Source organism: Felis catus, chromosome B4 (genome assembly GCF_018350175.1).
Source record: "Felis catus isolate Fca126 chromosome B4, F.catus_Fca126_mat1.0, whole genome shotgun sequence".
Classification (NCBI taxonomy): Eukaryota; Metazoa; Chordata; class Mammalia; order Carnivora; family Felidae; genus Felis; species Felis catus.
Genome location: NC_058374.1, coordinates 64575839 through 64597471, shown reverse-complemented (window position 1 = coordinate 64597471; position 21633 = coordinate 64575839). Strand labels below are relative to the sequence as shown.

Sequence of the window (21633 nt, the reverse complement as noted above, 5' to 3'; positions counted from 1 at the left end):
AAAAACAGTTTTAAAAGTATTTTCATAGAGAAAAGTAAACCTGTATATATTTACACAAAGAACTGGAAACAGCCTATGTGTTGGCTATCGGGGAAACAATGAAATAAAGAATCAGGCATCTGCTGAATTGGCATTATAAAATTAATTAAAAGAATGAGAAAAAAATGAGGAGCTTAATATGGTGAAAGAGAGATACAGCTACAATATATTATGAAATATAAAAGAAAATTATAGGTTAGTACACATACAGTACCAACTTTCCAGCCTCCGAGTATGGGGGCTGTCCATCCACAAGTTTCCCAATAAGCCACATGGTCTGACCTGCCTCTGTCCAGCCCTTGGTCATGCGTGGCAGTCTCAGTAGCTTTCCTCGTGCCCCCCAACCATGCTGGACTTGCCAGCTTGCTCCTGCCTTGAGGCCTTTGCACTTCCCCTCCCAGAACTTCTTGCCTCCAGATCAGTTTATTTTTTTTATTTTTTTATTTTTTATGTTTATTTAGTTTGGAGAGAGAGAGACAGACAGAGTGCAAGCAGGGTAGGGGCAGAGAGAGGGAGACACAGAATCTGAATGAAGCAGGAACCAGGCTCTGAGCTGTCAGCACAGAGCTGGATGTGGGGCTTGAACGTGTGAACCGCCAGATCATGACCTGGGCCAGAGTCAGATGCCTAACTAACTGGGCCAGCCATGTGCCCCCTGATCAAGGGTTCTTGACCTCATTTGTACCATGGCCTTCTTTGACAACGTGTTGAAGGTGATGAAGCTTTTCTCAGAATAATATTTTAAAGGGTTCAGAGCATGCATACTGATTAGTTTGAGCTGCAGGCCCTTGAGAAACAGCTGATGCAGGAAGGGTTCTCTCTGTCCTCCCCCTTTCTACCTAAAAGCAGGACACGAAACTGCCCCTGAGAAAGGTGCTCTCCCTGTACCAGAAGAGAAGAACATTCTTATCAGCAGAGACAGTATGGGCACCAAAATGGACTTGTACAAACAAACCTACTAAAATAACCCTGATCTTCTATTACGTTCTCCACACATTTCCTAGTCACTGTTCCACAATGTACTGCCCCTAGCACAAGTTATCATATCTTGTCACATCCCCACAATTTATCATTTTTTGTGTAAAAGGTATATATAAGTTTGGGGGCTTGATGGCTTCTTTGGGTTCTCATTTTCCTTCTAAAGCCCCCTGTGTACACATAAAAAAGTTAATTTGTATGCTTTCTTCTTGTTCACCTGTCGTATCTTGTGTATGTCTTATATAAAATGTCTTATGTTTAATTCTTTGGCTCAGGCACAGAGAGGAGGGAAAATTTCCTCCCTCAGAGCTTATGCTTTGACAGGATCACAAAGGATACTGATTATAGTACAATTAAATTAATACAATGTTTTAAAAATTACGATATGGCAATCAGGTCATTTATTACAGCAATGAACCCCAATTAATCATACTTCTCTTGGAGTCTCCTCTTAAGCTGACTCTGAGCTGGCCTCTGACTTGCTCTGACCTGCAGAAGGTGGTGGAAGTGTTGTGGGATTTCTGAGCCTCAGCCTCATGAGGTGGAACAGTGCCACCGTAGAAGAAGCCAGGCCCGCCTGCAGGAGCCATGCCATCCAGCCCACAGTCAGCACCAGCTGCCAAGCACAGGAGAGGGACTTTGTGGACTATTTTGCTCAGTTGGGCTGCCGGGTGACAAGCAGCCCTGTGAGTGACCGCAGGCCCGTCCATAAGAACTGCTCAGCCGACCACAACCCAAATGACTGATCCTTGGAATCACGGAGTGCTGCTTTAAGCCTCTAAATGTTGAGGTGACTACACAGCAATACTGACCGACAGCATAATCACGTGTGCTTCTTTATTAACACAACGTAATAATCAGATTTAGTGGCAGATCTAAGAAATACCATAATTTCAAAGCAATGATGATATTTCAATACCTGCAAGAACAGAGATGTGGTATGAAAATACTGATCACAAAGTAACAGGCGATGATGATACTACTGAGGTTTGACGCCTACATTCACATCAAGACAAAGTCAAATTTCAGCCTGACTTCAGTGAACGCAATGTAATTATTTTTCCCACCCAAGTTTATCATCAAGTCTCCTGAATTCTATCCATAGACTCTGAGGACCCAGGTCAAAAAAACTCTTCTGCTTCTGCTTGTCATTTAGATCTCAATTCAAATGTCATCTCCTCAGAGGGACCTTCTCTAAACAGCTAAGATGACAGCTCCCTGGCCCTCCCTTCACCTTACATGATTTATTTTATATGTCAGCCTTTAGCATATAGTAGGCACTCAAAAAATAACCATTGAAAGAATAGCACCAATCATTGCTTGAAATCATTCACGTACCTTTTATACTTTTGACATTAAATTTCCTTTTTCATCTGAACATAATGAACCTTTTCTGTATTGCTCATCGATGTGTCCCTAATACCTGGCAAATTTTAGGCCTTTATAACCATGGAATTAACAACAAAACAGGAATACAAATGGTTAACTCAAAATTTAAAGAAGACTATTATTGCTGGGATGATGGCTTTTGGTCTTGCATTGCTTTAGAGTGGGGACCAAAGGGAGAATAAGACACTTTGAAATAAAACATACCTAAATCTGTGAAATAACTAGACTTGCTATAATTCTTCTTCACTATGTAGTCCAGCAACTTGGAGGCAGAAATGTTACTTTATTCCCTGTTCCTTGGACACATGTGCTCAATAAGTATAGAATGAAAAACAGTGGAGTTTGGCTATAAAGCCAAATTAAAATTTTTCATTAAATTCTTTTATTTTGCAGAACATGAAACCTTCAAATAATATTGCTCTATTTCTTGAGAAACTTACCATTAACTGAGTGATATATATTTATTTAGTTGTCCATATTTACCTGCATAAAGATGTGAAGAAGCCTGATAAATTGGATGCCAGTCATTTATATAAAATTGTAAAGAAAAATGTTAAGATATAACACCTGCTCTAAAATGTGAATGTGGACGGACATTGTAAAAAAATGTAATAATCAGAAGCCTCGCTTGAATACACTGAGAATTAACCATTAAAATCTTATATAGTAAGATGGTAAATGTCAAATTTAAGGCCACAACAACGCTAATGAGCATCACTATCAAATAACTCATAAAATGGCTAATGAAAACTCCTGATGCTAAATAAGGAAAAGGAGGAGCTTAGCTGGGAGACAGGTTAAGTTCAAAGACTAGCTAACAAGGAAACAGACATAAGGCCTAAAGGAAGAAAACTGGTCTTCTGTATTCTTTTTAATGTTTATTTATTTTTGAGGTGGGGGGGAGAGAGCACATGTGAGCAGGGGAGGGGCAAAGAGAAAGGAAGACAGAGGATTCCAAGTGGACTCCAGTCTCCATACTGAGAGCAGCGAGCCCAATGCAGGACTCTATCTCATGAACCGTGAGATCATGACCTGAACAGAAGTCAGACCTTCAACCGACAGAGCCACCCAGATGCCCCTGGTCTTATGTATTTTGCTAGAAGTCCTTGTTTTTGAACTGGCAAAGACTACATTCTTTGAGCAATGTTCTTTGCTTCCATCATAAATTTAAATAGATTTTTTGTGCCACGCATCATACATTTATCTCCTACAATTTTTTCTTCCTGGGATGTTTCTGAGCTCTTCTAAAAAGCCCGTAAAGAATAAGGAGAGTGAGAAAAATAAAGCAGGAGAGAAAGGGAGACAAGTTACGACTAGGGAATGCTTTAGTTTGTCACCTCCAGAGACCTGAGCTCCAGTTCCTCCTCAGAGCAAATGGACCTGAAATGTTTGGGGTTGACTATCCTCATTATTTGCATTGCACTAGAGCATAGCAGCATTCTTAGTTTTATTTTAATTAATATTAAAAGGATTTCTTTTTGCGCAAACAATACATTCCTTCTATTACCGGCAAGAAGAAAATCTAAGCATTTGTTACCACACAAAAGTATTGTGTAAATAATGCCTTCCAGTCATATAGCTTAGTCTTTTATAAATTAGTTAATTCACTGTCACATTAGGTCTTTATAATAGCTTGTGTGAGACGGGCACTAGACCCTCCAGTTTATTCATCTGTAAAATGGGGGTCCTAATACTTAAGATTATGTGGGTAATTATAAGGATTTAATAATGTAACATGGGGAAAGGAGCAGAGATGCCAGACACACAGAAAATTCACCATAACACAACAGAACAAGTGTTGTTAGGTTCACACCACAAGGCTGAGCAGTCAATTACTACTGGTTAAGTCAGCGAAAGCCTTACAAAGGAAGTTACATTTGAGCAGACCTTGAAGGACATGTAGTAGAGTTAACTAAATCGATAAAGAGGACAGCCCTTCTAGTCAGAAGTAAACTTTTGAAACAAAAGCAGAGTCATATTTGTGTTGAGGGCAGTGTTAAAATACCCAGTGGTCAAGGGAGGGCAGAAGATGGCGGTGTAGGAGGATGCTGGGCTCACTGCCCGACCTGCTGATCACTTAGATTCCACCTACACCTGCCTAAATAACCCAGAAAACCACCAGAAGACTAGCAGAATGGAGTCTCTGGAGCCAAGCGCAGAGGAGAGGCCCACGAAAGGGGGTGGGAAGGGTGGAGGGGCGGTGCACGCTCCACGGACTGGCGGGAGGGAGCTGGAGCGGAGGGGCAGCCCGCCAGCCAAGCAGAGCCCCGAGTCTCGCTTGCAAAAGTGGAGGGGCCAGACGGAGTATGTTCCGACAGCAAGCGGGACTTAGCATCTGGGAGGTCATAAGTGAACAGCTCTGCTCAGAAAGCCGGTAAGGCTGGAGGACAAAGGGAGGGAGAGTTGCTGAGCCCCGGGACACCGGAGCTCAGTTTGGCGGGGAACAAAGGCGCTCGCCAGCGCCATCTCCCTCGCCCATCCCCCAGCCAAAATCCCAAAGGGAACCAGTTCCTGCCAGGGAACTTGCTTGCTCCGCGCAAACACCCAACGCTGTGCTTCTGCGGAGCCACCCCTCCAGCAGCGGGTCTGACTCCCTCGCGCTGCCACCGGGCCCCTCCTGAAGTGGATCACCTAAGGAGAAGCGAGCTAAGCCTACTCCTCCTGCCCCTGTGCACCTTGCCTACCCACCTTGCCTACCCCAGCTAATATGACAGATCCCCAGCACCACAAGCCTGGCAGTGTGCAAGTAGCCCAGATGGGCCATGCCACCCCACAGTGAATCACGCCCCTAGGAGAGGGGAAGAGAAGGCACACACCAGTCTGACTGTGGCCCCAGCAGTGGATTGGGGGCAGACATCAGGTCTGACTGCGGCCCCGCCCACCAACTCCAGTTACACACCACAGCACAGGGGAAGTGCCCTGCAGGTCCTCACCACTCCAGGGACTATCCAAAATGACCAAACGGAAGAATTCCCCTCAGAAGAATCTCCAGGAAATAACAACAGCTAATGAACTGATCAAAAAGGATTTAAATAATATAACAGAAAGTGAATTTAGAATAATAGTCATAAACTTAATCGCTGGGCTTGAAAACAGTATAGAGGACAGCAGAGAATCTCTTGCTACAGAGATCAAGGGACTAAGGAACAGTCACGAGAGGCTGAAAAACGCTTTAAACGAAATGCAAAACAAAATGGAAACCACCACGGCTCGGCTTGAAGAGGCAGAGGAGAGAATAGGTGAACTAGAAGATAAAGTTATGGAAAAAGAGGAAGCTGAGAAAAAGAGAGATAAAAAAATCCAGGAGTATGAGGGGAAAATTAGAGAACTAAGTGATACACTAAAAAGAAATAATATGCGCATAATTGGTATCCCAGAGGAGGAAGAGAGAGGGAAAGGTGCTGAAGGGGTACTTGAAGAAATCATAGCTGAGAACTTCCCTGAACTGGGGAAGGAAAAAGGCATTGAAATCCAAGAGGCACAGAGAACTCCCTTCAGACGTAACTTGAATCGATCTTCTGCACGACATATCATAGTGAAACTGGCAAAATATAAGGATGAAGAGAAAATTTTGAAAGCAGCTAGGGATAAACATGCCCTAACATATAAAGGGAGGCCTATAAGACTCGTGACTGATCTCTCTTTTGAAACTTGGCAGGCCAGAAAGGATTGGCAGGAGATCTTCAATGTGTTGAACAGAAAAAAATATGCAGCTGAGAATCCTTTATCCAGCAAGTCTGTCATTTAGAATAGAAGGAGAGATAAAGGTCTTCCAAAACAAACAAAAACTGAAGGAATTTGTCACCACTAAACCAGCCCTACAAGAGATCCTAAGGGGGATCCTGTGAGACAAAGTACCAGAGACATCACTACAAGCATAAAACTACAGACATCACAATGACTCTAAACCCGTATCTTTCTATAATAACACTGAACATAAATGGACTAAATGCGCCAACCAAAAGACATAGGATATCAGAATGGATAAAAAAACAAGACCCATCTATTTGCTGTCTACAAGAGACTCATTTTAAACCTGAGGACACCTTTAGATTGAGAGTGAGGGGATGGAGAACTATTTATCATGCTACTGGAAGCCAAAAGAAAGCTGGAGTAGCCATACTTATATCAGACAAACTAGACTTTAAAGACTGTAACAAGAGATGAAGAAGGGCATTATATAATAATCACAGGGTCTATCCATGAGGAAGAGCTAACAATTATAAATGTCTATGTGCCGAATACTGGAGCCCCCAAATATATAAAACAATTACTCATAAACATAAGCAACCTTATTGATAAGAATGTGGTAATTGCAGGGGACTTTAACACCCCACTTACAGAAATGGATAGATCATCTAGACACATGGTCAATAAAGAAACAAGGGCCCTGAATGAGACATTGGATCAGATGGACTTGACAGATATATTTAGAACTCTGCATCCCAAAGCAACAGAATATACTTTCTTCTCGAGTGCACATGGAACATTCTCCAAGATAGACCATATACTGGGTCACAAAACAGCCCTTCATAAGTTTACAAGAATTGAAATTATACCATGCATACTTTCAGACCACAATGCTATGAAGCTTGAAATCAACCACAGGAAAAAGTCTGGAAAACCTCCAAAAGCATGGAGGTTAAAGAACACCCTACTAAAGAATGAGTGGGTCAACCAGGCAATTAGAGAAGAAATTAAAAAATATATGGAAACAAACGAAAATGAAAATACAACAATCCAAATGCTTTGGGATACAGTGAAGGCAGTCCTGAGAGGAAAATACATTGCAATCCAGGCCTATCTCAAGAAACAAGAAAAATCCCAATACAAAATCTAACAGCACACCTAAAGGAACTAGAAGCAGAACAGCAAAGGCAGCCTAAACCCAGCAGAAGAAGAGAAATAATAAAGAGCAGAGCAGAAATAAACAATATAGAATCTAAAAAAACTGTAGAGCAGATCAACAAAACCAAGAGTTGGTTTTTTGAAAAAATAAACAAAATTGACAAACCTCTAGCCAGGCTTCTCAAAAAGAAAAGGGAGATGACCCAAATAGATAAAATCATGAATGAAAATGGAATTATGACAACCAATCCCTCAGAGATACAAACAATTATCAGGGAATACTATGAAAAATTATATGCCAACAAATTGGACAACCTGGAAGAAATGGACAAATTCCTAAACACCCACACTCTTCCAAAACTCAATCAGGAGGAAATAGAAAGCTTGAACAGACCCATAACCAGTGAAGAGATTGAATCGGTTATCAAAAATCTCCCAACAAATAAGAGTCCAGGACCAGATGGCTTCCCAGGGGAGTTCTACCAGACGTTTAAAGCAGAGATAATACCTATCCTTCTCAAGCTAGTCCAAGAAATAGAAAGGGAAGGACAACTTCCAGACTAATTCTATGAAGCCAGTATTACTTTGATTCCTAAACCAGACAGACACCCAGTAAAAAAGAGAACTACAGGCCAATATCCCTGATGAATATGGATGCAAAAATTCTCAATAAGATACTAGCAAATCGAATTCAACGGCATACAAAAAGAATTATTCACCATGATTAAGTGGGATTCATTCCTGGGACGCAGGGCTGGTTCAACATTCGCAAATCAATCAATGTGATACATCACATTAATAAAAGAAAAGAGAAGAACCATATGATCCTGTCAATCGATGCAGAAAAGGCCTTTGACCAAATTCAGCACCTTTCTTAATAAAACCCTTGAGAAAGTCGGGATAGAAGGAACATACTTAAACATCATAAAAGCCATTTATGAAAAGCCCACAGCTAATATCATCCTCAAAGGGGAAAAAATGAGAGCTTTTTCCCTGAGATCAGGAACATGACAGGGATGCCCACTCTCACCGCTGTTGTTTAACATAGTGTTGGAAGTTCTAGCATCAGCAATCAGACAACAAAAGGAAATCAAAGGCATCAAAATTGGCAAAGATGAAGTGAAGCTTTCACTTTTTGCAGATGACATGATACTATACATGGAAAATCTGATAGACTCCACCAAAAGTCTGCTAGAACTGATACATGAATTCAGCAAAGTTGCAGGATACAAAATCAATGTATAGAAATCAGTTGCATCCTTATACACTAACAATGAAGCAAAGAAAGACAAATAAAGAAACTGATCCCATTCACAATTGCACCAAGAAGCATAAAATACCTAGGGATAAATCTAACCAAAGATGTAAAAGATCTGTATGCTGAAAACTATAGAAAGCTTATGAAGGTAATTGAAGAAGATATAAAGAAATGGAAAGACATTCCCTGCTCATGGATTGGAAGAATAAATATTGTCAAAATGTCATTACTACCCAAAGCTATCTACACATTCAATGCAATCCCAATCAAAATTGCACCAGCATTCTTCTCGAAACTAGAACAGGCAATCCTAAAATTCATATGGAACCACAAAAGGCCCCGAATAGCGAAAGTAATTTTGAAGAAGAAGACCAAAGCAGGAGGCATCACAATCCCAGACTTTAGCCTCTACTACAAAGCTGTCATCATCAAGACAGCATGGTATTGGCACAAAAACAGACACATAGACCAATGGAATAGAATAGAAACCCCAGAACTAGATCCACAAACATATGGCCAACTCATCTTTGACAAAGCAGGAAAGAACATCCAATGGAAAAAAGACAGCCTCTTTAACAAATGGTGCTGGGAGAACTGGACAGCAACATGCAGAAGGTTGAAACTAGACCACTTTCTCACACCATTCACAAAAATAAACTCAAAATGGATAAAGGACCTAAATGTGAGACAGGAAACCATCAAAACCCTGGAGGAGAAAGCAGGAAAAGACCTCTCTGACCTCAGCCGTAGCAATCTCTTACTCGACACATCCCCAAAGGCAAGGGGATTAAAAGCAAAAATGAATTACTGGGACCGTATGAAGATAAAAAGCTTCTGCACAGCAAAGGAAACAACCAACAAAACTAAAAGGCAACCAACGGAATGGGAAACGATATTTGCAAATGACATATCGACAAAGGGCTAGTATCCAAAATCTATAAAGAGCTCACCAAACTCCACACCCGAAAAACAAATAACCCAGTGAAGAAATGGGCAGAAAACATGAATAGACACTTCTCTAAAGAAGACATCCGGATGGCCAACAGGCACATGAAAAGATGCTCAATGTCGCTCCTCATCAGGGAAATACAAATCAAAACCACACTCAGATATCACCTCACGCCAGTCAGAGTGGCCAAAATGAACAAATCAGGAGACTATAGATGCTGGAGAGGATGTGGAGAAACGGGAACCCTCTTGCACTGTTGGTGGGAATGCAAATTGGTGCAGCCACTCTGGAAAACAGTGTGGAGGTTCCTCAAAAAATTAAAAATAGACCTACCCTATGACCCAGCGGTAGCACTGCTAGGAATTTATCCAAGGGGTACAGGAGTCCTGATGCATAGGGGCACTTGTACCCCAATGTTTATAGCAGCACTCTCAACAATAGCCAAATTATGGAAAGAGCCTAAATGTCCATCAACTGATGAATGGTTAAAGAAATTGTGGTTTATATACACAATGGAGTACTACAGGGCAATGAGAAAGAACGAAATATGGCCCTTTGTAGTAACATGGATGGAACTGGAGAGTGTGATGCTAAGTGAAATAAGCCATACAGAGAAAGACAGATACTATATGTTTTCACTCTTATGTGGATCCTGAGAAACTTAACAGAAACCCATGGGGGAGGGGAAGGGAAAAAAAAAAAAGAGGTTAGAGTGGGAGACAGCCAAAGCATAAGAGACTGTTAAAAACTGAGAACAAACTGAGGGTTGATGGGTGGTGGGAGGAAGGGGAGGGTGGGTGATGGGTATTGAGGAGGGCACCTTTTGGGATGAGCACAGGGTGTTGTATGGGAACCAATTTGACAATAAATTTTATATATTGAAAAAAAAATACCCAGTGGTCAGACTGGGCAGTACTTTGCGGAAATCAGTAAAGATAAAGTACTGACAGAGAGATAGAAAGAGAAATTCACAAAAATCTAGAAAATGGACAATTATTTTCAGCTTAGGTCTAAGTTCAGTATTATTCCATACAATACAATGTTGAATTACAGACTAGTATTGTTAATCTATGGGATGGAGGAAGAACCAAAATGTTTTCAGTGCTTAGAACATTTTAAGTCCTTAAATGGGCTGTAGGTTAGAAAATAGTGCAGTTTGGTGTGATTGGAGCAAAGTAACTCGAGACAATTTTGCGGGAAATTCTATGTTAAACAAAGGAATCGGGGAGAACAAATCATCACAGTCTCTTAAGCAAAGCAGTCATGTGATCAGACCTATAGTTTGACAAGTGACCCTGCTTGGAGCAGGGAGGGTGGGCTACAAGAAGAGAGAGCCACAGAGAATGAACTTGAGCAGCCACTCTAAGAGCCAAAGTGAGAGACCTAGGAGTACTGAGGTACGCTGCAGCTAGAATGGCTGACATGATAAGAAAAGAAGAAGGAAAAAAACATAGTAAGGATAAAGGCACCTAAATCGAGCTGTAAGAAGAAAAGACATTTACGACAAAGTGAATGTGAGAGTTAGTGATGTGGCTTATAAAGTTGCAAGTAGTATCAATTTGGATAGTCAAAGCAGGAACTTCTGATCTGATCTGGACCAGAGATGCTGGTCCAAGTGGGAAAAGCTGCAGAGGGGGAACAAATGGGGTTATTTCTCACTTCTCTGCCACAGAGTTGCCACTGCCAGGCAGTTTGCTTATTTTCCTTCCCTTGCCAAAAATTAACACTTCTCTCAGTTGGTGAGAGGAGTGGACCATTGTTTTCTCTGCCTCTTCTGGGCCAAGAATTCTCTGCCCTGGGGCCAAGAATGCCTGGCATTGGGTAGCCGAAGAAAGTGTAGGGGTGGGGAACGGAGAGGAAAAGGGGTCGTGACCCGCTTTAACCCAAGGGAACCTGCTGACATTGCCATCTGCACTGCCCCAACTCTCCATGCCTTAGGACCAGCATACGCTTTATTTGAGGATTCCGTGAGCACAAGTCTCTGAGTTTCTCTTCCGCGAGGCAAGAAGAAGGATGGGGCTACTGGATGACAGATCGTGGGACAGGTCCTGACTTCTCAGTTCCTCAACCTCAACTCGGGTGATCTGCTCTTCTATCACACGTCAGCCACCCACTCTGTCATGTTGTCACCAGTAACTAAATCTCCTACTCTTCTAAATCCTCTCTGGTTCTCCTAACCCAGCCATTCTTCCACCTTTGATCTCCAACTTGCTCATTATCTATGACCTTGGGTCTTCACTTCCCTCCTCATCCAGCTTCGATCCCACTACTGTCACACACTTACTCTCTTGCAAACACATTTAATTCCCTTCCATCCCTCTCTCTTGATCATAAAGCTTAACTCTGCCTTGCATGCCCAAAGCTGAACAGCCATACTCCAACACTTACTAACTTTGGCCGAGGTTACTTACTTCTCCATGTCTGCTTCTTTTCTTGCAGGAGGAACCACCTCCAAGGGTTGTTTTGTTGATTAAAATGGTACCTGGTAGGAGGGATCGATTAAAAAACCAAAAAAGTCTTGATTCTTTCAAATCCAAATGGGTCTTAAGCACTAGTGGTCATGCTACATGTCCACAATGTAGTAAGTTTCCTGCTTCCCTATTCTCCTATCAGCAGTTTCTCCTTCCCTCCCCTAGAACCTTGTCTCACATTTCCTTGGTTGTGGTAGTGTGGGGAGGAAGGCAAGGTTTGGCTCCTATTCCCATTCTCATTTTCATTAATTGCTTCCAATCTACTGTTCACAAAGATAACAAATCCTTCCTTAAAAATAACAAACCTTGGGGCGCCCGGGTGGCTCAGTCAGTCAAACATCCGACTTTGGCTCAGGTCATGATCTCACAGTTTGTGAGTTTGAGTCCCACGTCGGCCTTTCTGCTGACAACTCAGAATTTGGAGCCTGCTTTGCATTCTGTGTCTCCCTCTCTCTCTCTGCCCCTCCCCTGCTTGTGCTCATGCTCTCTTTCTCTCTCTCTCTAATAAATAAATAAATAAATATTTTTAAAATTTATTTAAAAAAAACCTTGACCTTTATATCTGTATCTCTATTTCTTTATGCATGATCACCCTTTCTCAGATCATATTTGTCTTCAGTCCATTCTGAGGAACACTGAAACTGCTCTCATCAAAGTTATCAATGACTTTGCATGCTGCCACTAGATTTGTAACAAGCATATCTGTTTTCCTCTTACTCTACTTCTTCAGTGGGATTTACCACTCCCTCCTTTTAGAAACACCTTCTCCTAATGGCTTTCCAGACATCTAAACTAACCTCACGGGTTGCTTCTTTAGAGTCCTTTCTGACTTGCTCCTCATCTTTCTCTGCTCAACCTCTAAATGTTGACTGTTTCAAATCTATGCTGAGTACCCCCCCTTTTCTGTCTACTTACTCCCCAAAGGCAACCTTGTCAAGGTCTCTGGCTTTCAATAAACCACCTATATGCTAATGATTCTCAAATCCTTACGAGTGCTAACAGAACCCCATGTGCCCTGCCTCCTGCCTCCTTTATTTATTTTTCTTTTTAATTTTTTTTCAACGTTTTTTATTTATTTTTGGGACAGAGAGAGACAGAGCATGAACGGGGGAGGGGCAGAGAGAGAGGGAGACACAGAATCGGAAACAGGCTCCAGGCTCCGAGCCATCAGCCCAGAGCCTGACGCGGGGCTCGAACTCATGGACCGCGAGATCGTGACCTGGCTGAAGTCGGACGCTTAACCGACTGCGCCACCCAGGCACCCCTACTCCTTTAAAGAGCTCAACATCGGGGCACCTGGGTGGCTCGGTCGGTTAGGCGTCCGACTTCGGCTCAGGTCATAATCTCATGGTCTGTGAGTTCGAGCCCCGTGTCAGGCTCTGTGCTGACCACTCAGAGCCTGGAGCCTGTTTCAGATTCTGTGTCTCCTTCTCTCTCTGCCCCTCCCCTGTTCATGCTCTCTCTCTGTCTCAAAAATAAATAAACTTTAAAAAAAATTAAAAAAAAAATAAAGAGCTCATCATCTATTTTGCTCACACTCACCCATGAGGCTCCCTTCCTTGGCCTTTTGTTTCTCAACCACCCCAAGTTGGGTCCTCCTTTGGAGTTTTTGCATTTGGGGATTCCCTTTTCCTTGTTCACATTGCTGTTTCTTCATTAGGATTTCAACCTAAATGTCTTCTCCATAAGAAGCTTTTCCTGATCATTCAATCTAAAGTAGCTACCCAGTCACATTCACATAATCTTGTGTTAATGGTCTGGAAAATGTTTATCACTACTGATTTGTTTGTTTGCTTATTGGCTATTTTTTCTCCTACTAGATGTAAGAGCCATGACAGCAGGGACTTTCTCAGTAAATGTTTATCACAGTGCCCTAGAATCCAGTGGGCATGTCACACATGGTAGTTGTATCCCAGAGCTCACCTCATCATTTCAAGCTTGAACAGCATTAGTGGTAACATGAAGAGAAGCTAAGGAAGTCTTTGTAGGGGTGAGTATATTTTATACATGTGAGTTCATAAACTGAAAAAAAATTTCAAAAGCACACCTACGAAGCAGGTCCCATGTAAAATCCCCTAGTGTTAAGAAATTCTTATTGGTGACACCCATTCCATGCATATTTATACTTTATTCCATCTCTAGAAATTTGCACTAAGGAAAAGATTTGATAAACTCATTTACTGTATTGATATATGACTGACATGACTTGCAATGTTATCTCTCATAAGAATGGGTACAATGAATGAGAAACAGAGCAAGACATCTCTGTGATAACAAGCTGATGGACACATAAGGATTTTCTTCCAAAATCACAATAAGGTAAACCCTATTGCTCTAACAGGCAGTATGTGGGCTTCACAAGTCTTCAGGAGAGCTACCAATGAAGAAAACACAATATCCAGAGCACCAAAGAGTCGGTATCTTTATTTTTTTTTTAATTTTTTTTTCAACGTTTATTTATTTTTGGAACAGAGAGAGACAGAGCATGAACGGGGGAGGGGCAGAGAGAGAGGGAGACACAGAATCGGAAACAGGCTCCAGGCTCTGAGCCATCAGCCCAGAGCCCGACGCGGGGCTCGAACTCACAGACCGCGAGATCGTGACCTGGCTGAAGTCGGACGCTTTAACCGACTGCGCCACCCAGGCGCCCCAAAGAGTCGGTATCTTTAATTGCAATCTAGACTTAATAACTAGGAAGAACAAACAGGGCAATTTTGAAATGTGGCTTAAAACAAACATGCTCAGCAAGAAAAAGGAAGTAGAAGATTTGTTGTGGCTGGGCAAGAGTAATAAAGAAGAAGAGAATTATGATTTCAGGACAGCATTTCCCACAGTGAGTTCTTTAGTGGGCTATTCTATATAGAGTTATAGGACTCATTCAAACATAAGTTTGGGAAATACTACGTTAAATAAAGTCATGCGCTTATTTGTGTTGTTGTTGCTGGACTTCCCAGAGCACTTCATTTGCTAGTATGCTTTGAAACTTTGTAAGAGCAAGACATGGTATGCAGTGTTTGCTAAGTTTATTTGACTGCAAGACTTTTGCCTTTTAAAGGAAAATTTTAAACAATCCACAGACCAAATCACTGAAAAATGTTATTTTGAGACAGTAAAATGATAGTATCTGTACAGCTGAATGGTGTAAACGACTAAGCCCCTTATCACTTGCAACTGCCAAGGGTTGACTGGACGATAAGATTTAAATAATGGCATAAAAATAAAAGCAGAGGAGTAGATCAATATAAAAAAGGGTAAAATCGGGTGCCTAGCTGGCTCAGTCGGTTAAGCATCCGACTTTGGCTTGGGCCATGATCTCGTGTTTCGTGGATTGGAGCCCTGCACTGGGGTCTGTGCTGACAGCTCAGAGCCTGGAGCCTGTTTCAGATTCTGTGTCTCCCACTCTCTCTGCCCCTCCACCACTTGCACTCTCTCTCTCTCTAAAAAAAATAAAACATTAATTTTTTTTAAAAAGGGTAAAACAGGGGTGCCTGGGTGGCTCAGTCAGTTAAGCATCCGACTTTGACTCAGGTCATGATCTCGCGGTTTTTGAGTTCGAGCCCCACGTTGGACTCTATGCTGACAGCTCAGAGCCTGGAGCCTGCTTCATATTCTGTGTCTCCTCCTCTCTCTGCCCCTCCCATGCTCATGCTCTGTTTCTCTCTGTCTCTCAATAATAAATAAATGTTTTTTTTAAAAAAGGGTAATCAGGATCAGGTCCTGACTGGACACGAATTAGTGACTATACAAGAGCAACAAAGCCTGTGCTGCCTGGTGGGCAGATGGCCCAGACACAGACAGGGTGAGGGCAAGGATATGAGGGATGCCTAGGTTATACGAGGGGAGATGGTTTGCCCTTCTGGGAGGACTTCCCAGACAACAGCAGGCACAAACTCCCCTAGCTGGGGACAAGGGAGGCAGCTGACACCATTTCTCTTCCCCACTCCTCAGCATGAACTAACTTCATTAACCAGCACAGTGCCGACAGTGGCAGCCTAAATAAACTGCTTACACCAAGGCCCACGCCCCTGCACGTTGCAGGTACTGCTTTTTTGGGGGAAGTATGCCTAAGAATCAGTGCAATGGGCCTCTCCTCCAGACGACCAGCACAACCCCCCACCCCCACCCCCCAACAAACACACACCATGTCTACTACTGATCACAGAGTTCTGCAAAGCTTCAGCTCTAGTGGAAATAACATCAGGTCTTCTTTAACAAGTAGATCAGAACACACCTAGTTAAAACTAGCCACACTCTGGCTTAGTTTAACTCTCTACAGAGAAACTCTGCAGAAGATTGACCTGAGGGAAAGAGCAGCCAAAAAACAGCAGCAGAGTGCACATAGCATACACCAGAGACACTTCCTGAAGCGCCAGGATCTGGACGGTATATGACCTCTGCTTCATAAATCCATTTCTGTCAGGAGGAGGAAACATAACAGACTTTCTTAACATACAAAAGAAGACAGAGAGCTAGACAAAATGCTAAGATGGAGGAATTCATCCCAAAAGAAAGAACAAGAAAAGGTTAGGTCAGGGGATCTAAGCGAAACAGATATAAGTAATATGCTTGAGCCAGAATTTATTTTTTTTTTATTTTTTTTTTCAACGTTTATTTATTTTTGGAACAGAGAGAGACAGAGCATGAACGGGGGAGGGGCAGAGAGAGAGGGAGACACAGAATCGGAAACAGGCTCCAGGCTCTGAGCCATCAGCCCAGAGCCTGACGCGGGGCTCGAACTCCCGGACCGCGAGATCGTGACCTGGCTGAAGTTGGACGCTTAACCGACTGCGCCACCCAGGCGCCCCGAGCCAGAATTTAAAACAACAATCATAAGGATACCAGCTAAGCTTAAGAAAAGAATAGAAGACACCATGGAGTCCCTTACTGCAGAGGTAAAAGTCCTAAAACTAGACAGGCCAAAATAAAAAATGCTATAACCAAAATGCAAAACTGACTGGATGTAATGACCACGAGGATGGAAGAAGTAGAGAAACAAATAAGTGATATAGAAGATAAAATTATGGGGGTACCTGGGTGGCTAAATTGGTTAAGCATTTGATTTTGGCTCAGATTATTATCTTGCAGTTTGTGGGTTTGAGCCCCGTGTCAGGCTCTGGGCTGACAGCTCAGAACCTGGAACCTGCTTCAGGTTCTGTGTTTCCCTCTCTCTCTGTCCTTCCTCCACTCATGCTCTGTCTCTCTCAAAAATAAACATTGTTAAAAAGAAAAAAAGATAAAATTATGGGGGTGCCTAGGTGGCTCAGTCAGTTAAGCACCTGACTCTTAATCTCGGCTCAGGTGGATGATATTACAGTTTGTGAGTTTGAGCACTCAGCTGACAGTTCAGACCCTGCTCTGGGATTCTGTCTCTCCCTCTCTCTGCTGCTTCCCTGCTTGCTCTCTCTCTCTCTCTCTCTCTCTCAAAATAAATCAACAAACCTTTAAAAAATGGGAGATGAAATTATGGAAAATTGTGAAGCTGAAAAGAAGAAAGAAAAATATTAGATCATGAATGTAGACTTTGAGAACTCAGTGATCCATAAAGCCTAATAACATTCATATCATAGGAGTTCCAGAATAAGAACAGAGGAAAAGGGGGCAGAAGGTTGACTGAGGAAATAATAGTTAAAAACTTCCCTAATCTGGGGAAGTAAACAGACATCTAAATTCCAGAGGCACAGAGAACTCTCATCAAAAATCACCAAAAGCAGGTCAACACCAAGACATATCATAGTTAAATTGGCAAAATATAGAGATAAGGAAAAAATCCAAAAGGCGGCAAGACAAAAGAAGTCCCTGACTTGTAAAAGAAGACAAATAAGGTTAGCAGCATACCCCTTCCTCAAAACTTGGCAGGCAAGAAGGGAGTGGTATGATGTATTCAACGTGCTGAATGGGAAAAATGTGCAGCCCAAGAATACTATCCAGAAAGGCTGTCATTCAGAATAGAAGGAGAGATAAAGAGTTTCCCAGGCAAACAAAAACTAAAGAAGTTCATGACCACTAAGCCAGCCTTGCAAGAAATATTAAAGGAGACTCTGAATGGAAAGGAAACATCAAAAGGGACAAAGACTAGAAAGGAACAGAGAAAATATCCAGAAACAAGGAGTTTACAGGTACTACCATGGCGCTAAGTTCATATCTATCAATGATCACTCTGAATGGAAAAGGACTAAATGCTCTAATCAAAAGCACAGTGTGTCAGAATGGATTAAAAAAAAAAAAAAGACCCATCTATATGCTGCCTACAAGAGACCCATTTCAGACCTAAAAACATCTGCAGATTGAAAATGAGGGGATGGAGAACCATTTATCATGCAAACAGACATCAAGAGAAAGCTGGAATACCAACACTCATATCAGACAAACTAGATTTTACACAAAAGATTGTAACAAGAGATGAATACCTATATCATAATAAAGTGGTTTATCCAACAAGAAGATCTAAAACTTGGAAATATTTATGTCAACTTGGAACACTCAAATATATAAATCAATTAATAACAAACATAAAGAACTCACTGACAATCATACAATAATAGTAGGGGACATTAGGGGTGCCTGGGTGGCTCAATCAGTTGAGCATCTGACTCTTGATTTCAGCTCAGGTCATGATCCCAGGGTTGTGGTATCAAGCACCGCCTCAGGCATCATGCTGAGAGTGAAGCCTGCTTGACATCCTCCCTCTCCCTCCCTCCCTCTCTCTGCCTTCTCCCCCACTCATGCTCACTCTCTGTCTAAATAAAATAATAATAATAACAATAATAATAATAAGAGACTTTAACACCCCACTTATAGCAATGGAGAGATTTTCTAAGCAGAAAATCAACAAGGGAAAAATGGCTTTCAATGACACACTGGACCAGATGGACTTAACAGATTATTCAAACATTTCATCTTAAAGCAGAATACACATTCTTTTTTTTTTTTTTTTAATTTTTTTTTCAACGTTTATTTTATTTTTGGGACAGAGAGAGAGCATGAACGGGGGAGGGGCAGAGAGAGAGGGAGACACAGAATCGGAAACAGGCTCCAGGCTCTGAGCCATCAGCCCTGAGCCTGACGCGGGGCTCGAACTCCCGGACCGCGAGATCATGACCTGGCTGAAGTCGGACACTTAACCGACTGCGCCACCCAGGCGCCCCAAAATACACATTCTTTTTGAGTGTACATGGGACATTCTCCAAAATAGATCACATATTGGGTCACAAATCAGCACTCAACAAGTACAAAAAGACTGAGATCACACTATGCATATTTTCAGACTACAAAACTATGAAACTAGAAGTCAACCACAAGGAAAAATTTGGAAAGACCGCAAATACATGGAGGTTAAATACTACTAAAAACCGAATGGGTCAACAAAGAAATCAAAGAAGAAATTAAAAAATACATGGAAATAAATGATAAACAAAACAAGATAGTTCAAAACCTTTGGGATGCAGCAAAAGCAGTCATAAGAGGAAAGTATACAGTTACACGGTTCTACCTCAAGAAACAAGAAAAATCTGAAATATGCAACCTAACATTACATGTAAAGGAGGTAGAGAAAGAACAACAAATGGATACTAAAGCCAGCAGAACAAGGAAAATAATAAAGATTAGAGCAGAAATAAAAGATACAGAAAATTAAAAAAAAAAAGGTAGGACAGATTAATGAAACCAGGAGCTGGATCTTTGAAAGAATTACTAAAATTGATAACCCCCTAGCCAGACTTATCAAAAAGAAAAGAGAAAGAACCCAAATAAATAAAATCACAAATGAGGGAGGAGAGATCACAACCGCCACTACAGAAATACAATTAAAAGAGAATATTATGAAAAATTATATGCTAACAAACTGAGCAATTTCAAACAAATGGATAAATTCCTAGTAACATACAAACTACCAAAACGAGAACAGGAAGAAATAGAAAACTTGACCAGACCCATAACCAACAAATTGAATCAGTAATCAAAAATCTCCCAACAAACAAAAGTCCAGGGCCAGATGGCTTCCCAGGAGAATTCTACCAGACATTTAAAGAAGTGTTAATACCTTTTCTTCTCAAACTTTTCAAAAAAATAGAAATAGAAGGAAAACTTCCAACTCATTCTATGAGGACAGATCACCTTGATTCGAAAACCAGATAAAGACCCCATTAAAAAGGAGAATTACAGAGGTGCCTGGGTGGCTCAGTTGGTTGAGTGTCCAACTTCGGCTCAGGTCATGATCTCATGGTTTGGGAGCTCGAGTCCTGAGTCGGCTCTGTGCTGGCATCTCAGAGCCTGGACCCTGCTTCAGATTCTGTGGCTCCCTCTCTCTCTACCCCTCCCCAGCTTGCACTCTGTCTCTCTCTCTCTTTCTCTCTCTCTCAAAAATAAATAAACATTTTTCAAAAATTTTTAAAAGGAAAATTATAGGCCAATATCCCTGGTGAACATGGATGCCATTATTCTCAACAAAATACTAGCAAATCGAATCCGATGGTACATTAAAAGAAGCATTTATCACAATCAAGTAGGATTTATTCCTGGGCTGTAAGTGTGGTTCAGTATCTGCAAATCAATCAATGTGATACACCACATTTAAAAAAAAATTTTTTTTAAATGTTTATTTATTTTTGAGACAGAGAGAGACAGAGCATGAACGGGGGAGGGGCAGAGAGAGAGGGAGACACAGAATTGGAAGCAGGCTCCAGGCTCTGAGCCATCAGCCCAGAGCCCGACGCGGGGCTCGAACTCACGAACCGTGAGATCGTGACCTGAGCTGAAGTCGGTCGCTCAACCGACTAAGCCACCCAGGCGCCCAGATATGCCACACTAATAAAAGAAAGGATAAGAACCAAATGATCCACTCAATAGATGCAGAAAAAGCATTTGGCAAAGTACAGCATAGAAAAGGCCATATATGAAAGACTCGCAGGTAATATAATCCTCAATGGGGAAAAACTGAGACCTTGTCCTCTATGGTCAGGGACAAGAATAGGATGTCCACTCTCATCAATGTTATTCAACATAGTACTGGAAGTCCTAGCCTCAGCAAGCAGACAACAACAACAACAACAACAACAACAACAACAACAACAAAAAGCATCCAAATCAGCAAGGAAGAAGTCAAACTTTCACTATTCGCAGACAACATGATACTCCATGTGGAAAATCTGAAAGACTCCAAAAAATTGCTACAACTGATACACGAATTCAGTAAAGTTGCAGGTATATAAAATCAATGTACAGAAATCTGTTACATTTCTATACACCAATAAAGAAGAAGCAGAAAAAGAATTCAAGGAACCAATCCCTGTACAATTGCACCAAAAACCATAAGATATCTAAGAATAAACCTAACCAAAGAAGTAAAAGACCTGTACTCTGAAACCTATAGAACACTTATGAAAGAAATTGAAGATGACAAAAAGAAATGGGAAAACATCCCATGTTCATGGATTGGAAGAACAAATATTTTTACAATGTCTGTACTAGCCAAAGTAATCCACACATTTGATGCAATCCCTATCAAAATACTACCAACATTTCTCACAGAGCTCAAACAATCCTAAAATTTGTATGTAACCACAGAAGAAACCAAATAGTCAAAACAATCTTGAAAAAGAACAGCAAATTGGGGGCATCAAAATTCTGGACTTCAAGTTACGTTAGAAAGCTGTAGTGATCAAGACAGTATGGTACTGGCACAAGAACAGACACATAGATCAATG

At 41.6% G+C, this 21633-nt stretch overlaps 1 protein-coding gene across 7 annotated transcripts in view; it reads right to left on the bottom strand.

The window, feature by feature from the left end:
• Positions 1 to 21633, bottom strand: part of BICD1 (BICD cargo adaptor 1) — a 264954-nt gene that overhangs the window by 67274 nt on the left and 176047 nt on the right. The gene's annotated exons all lie outside the window — the stretch shown is intronic.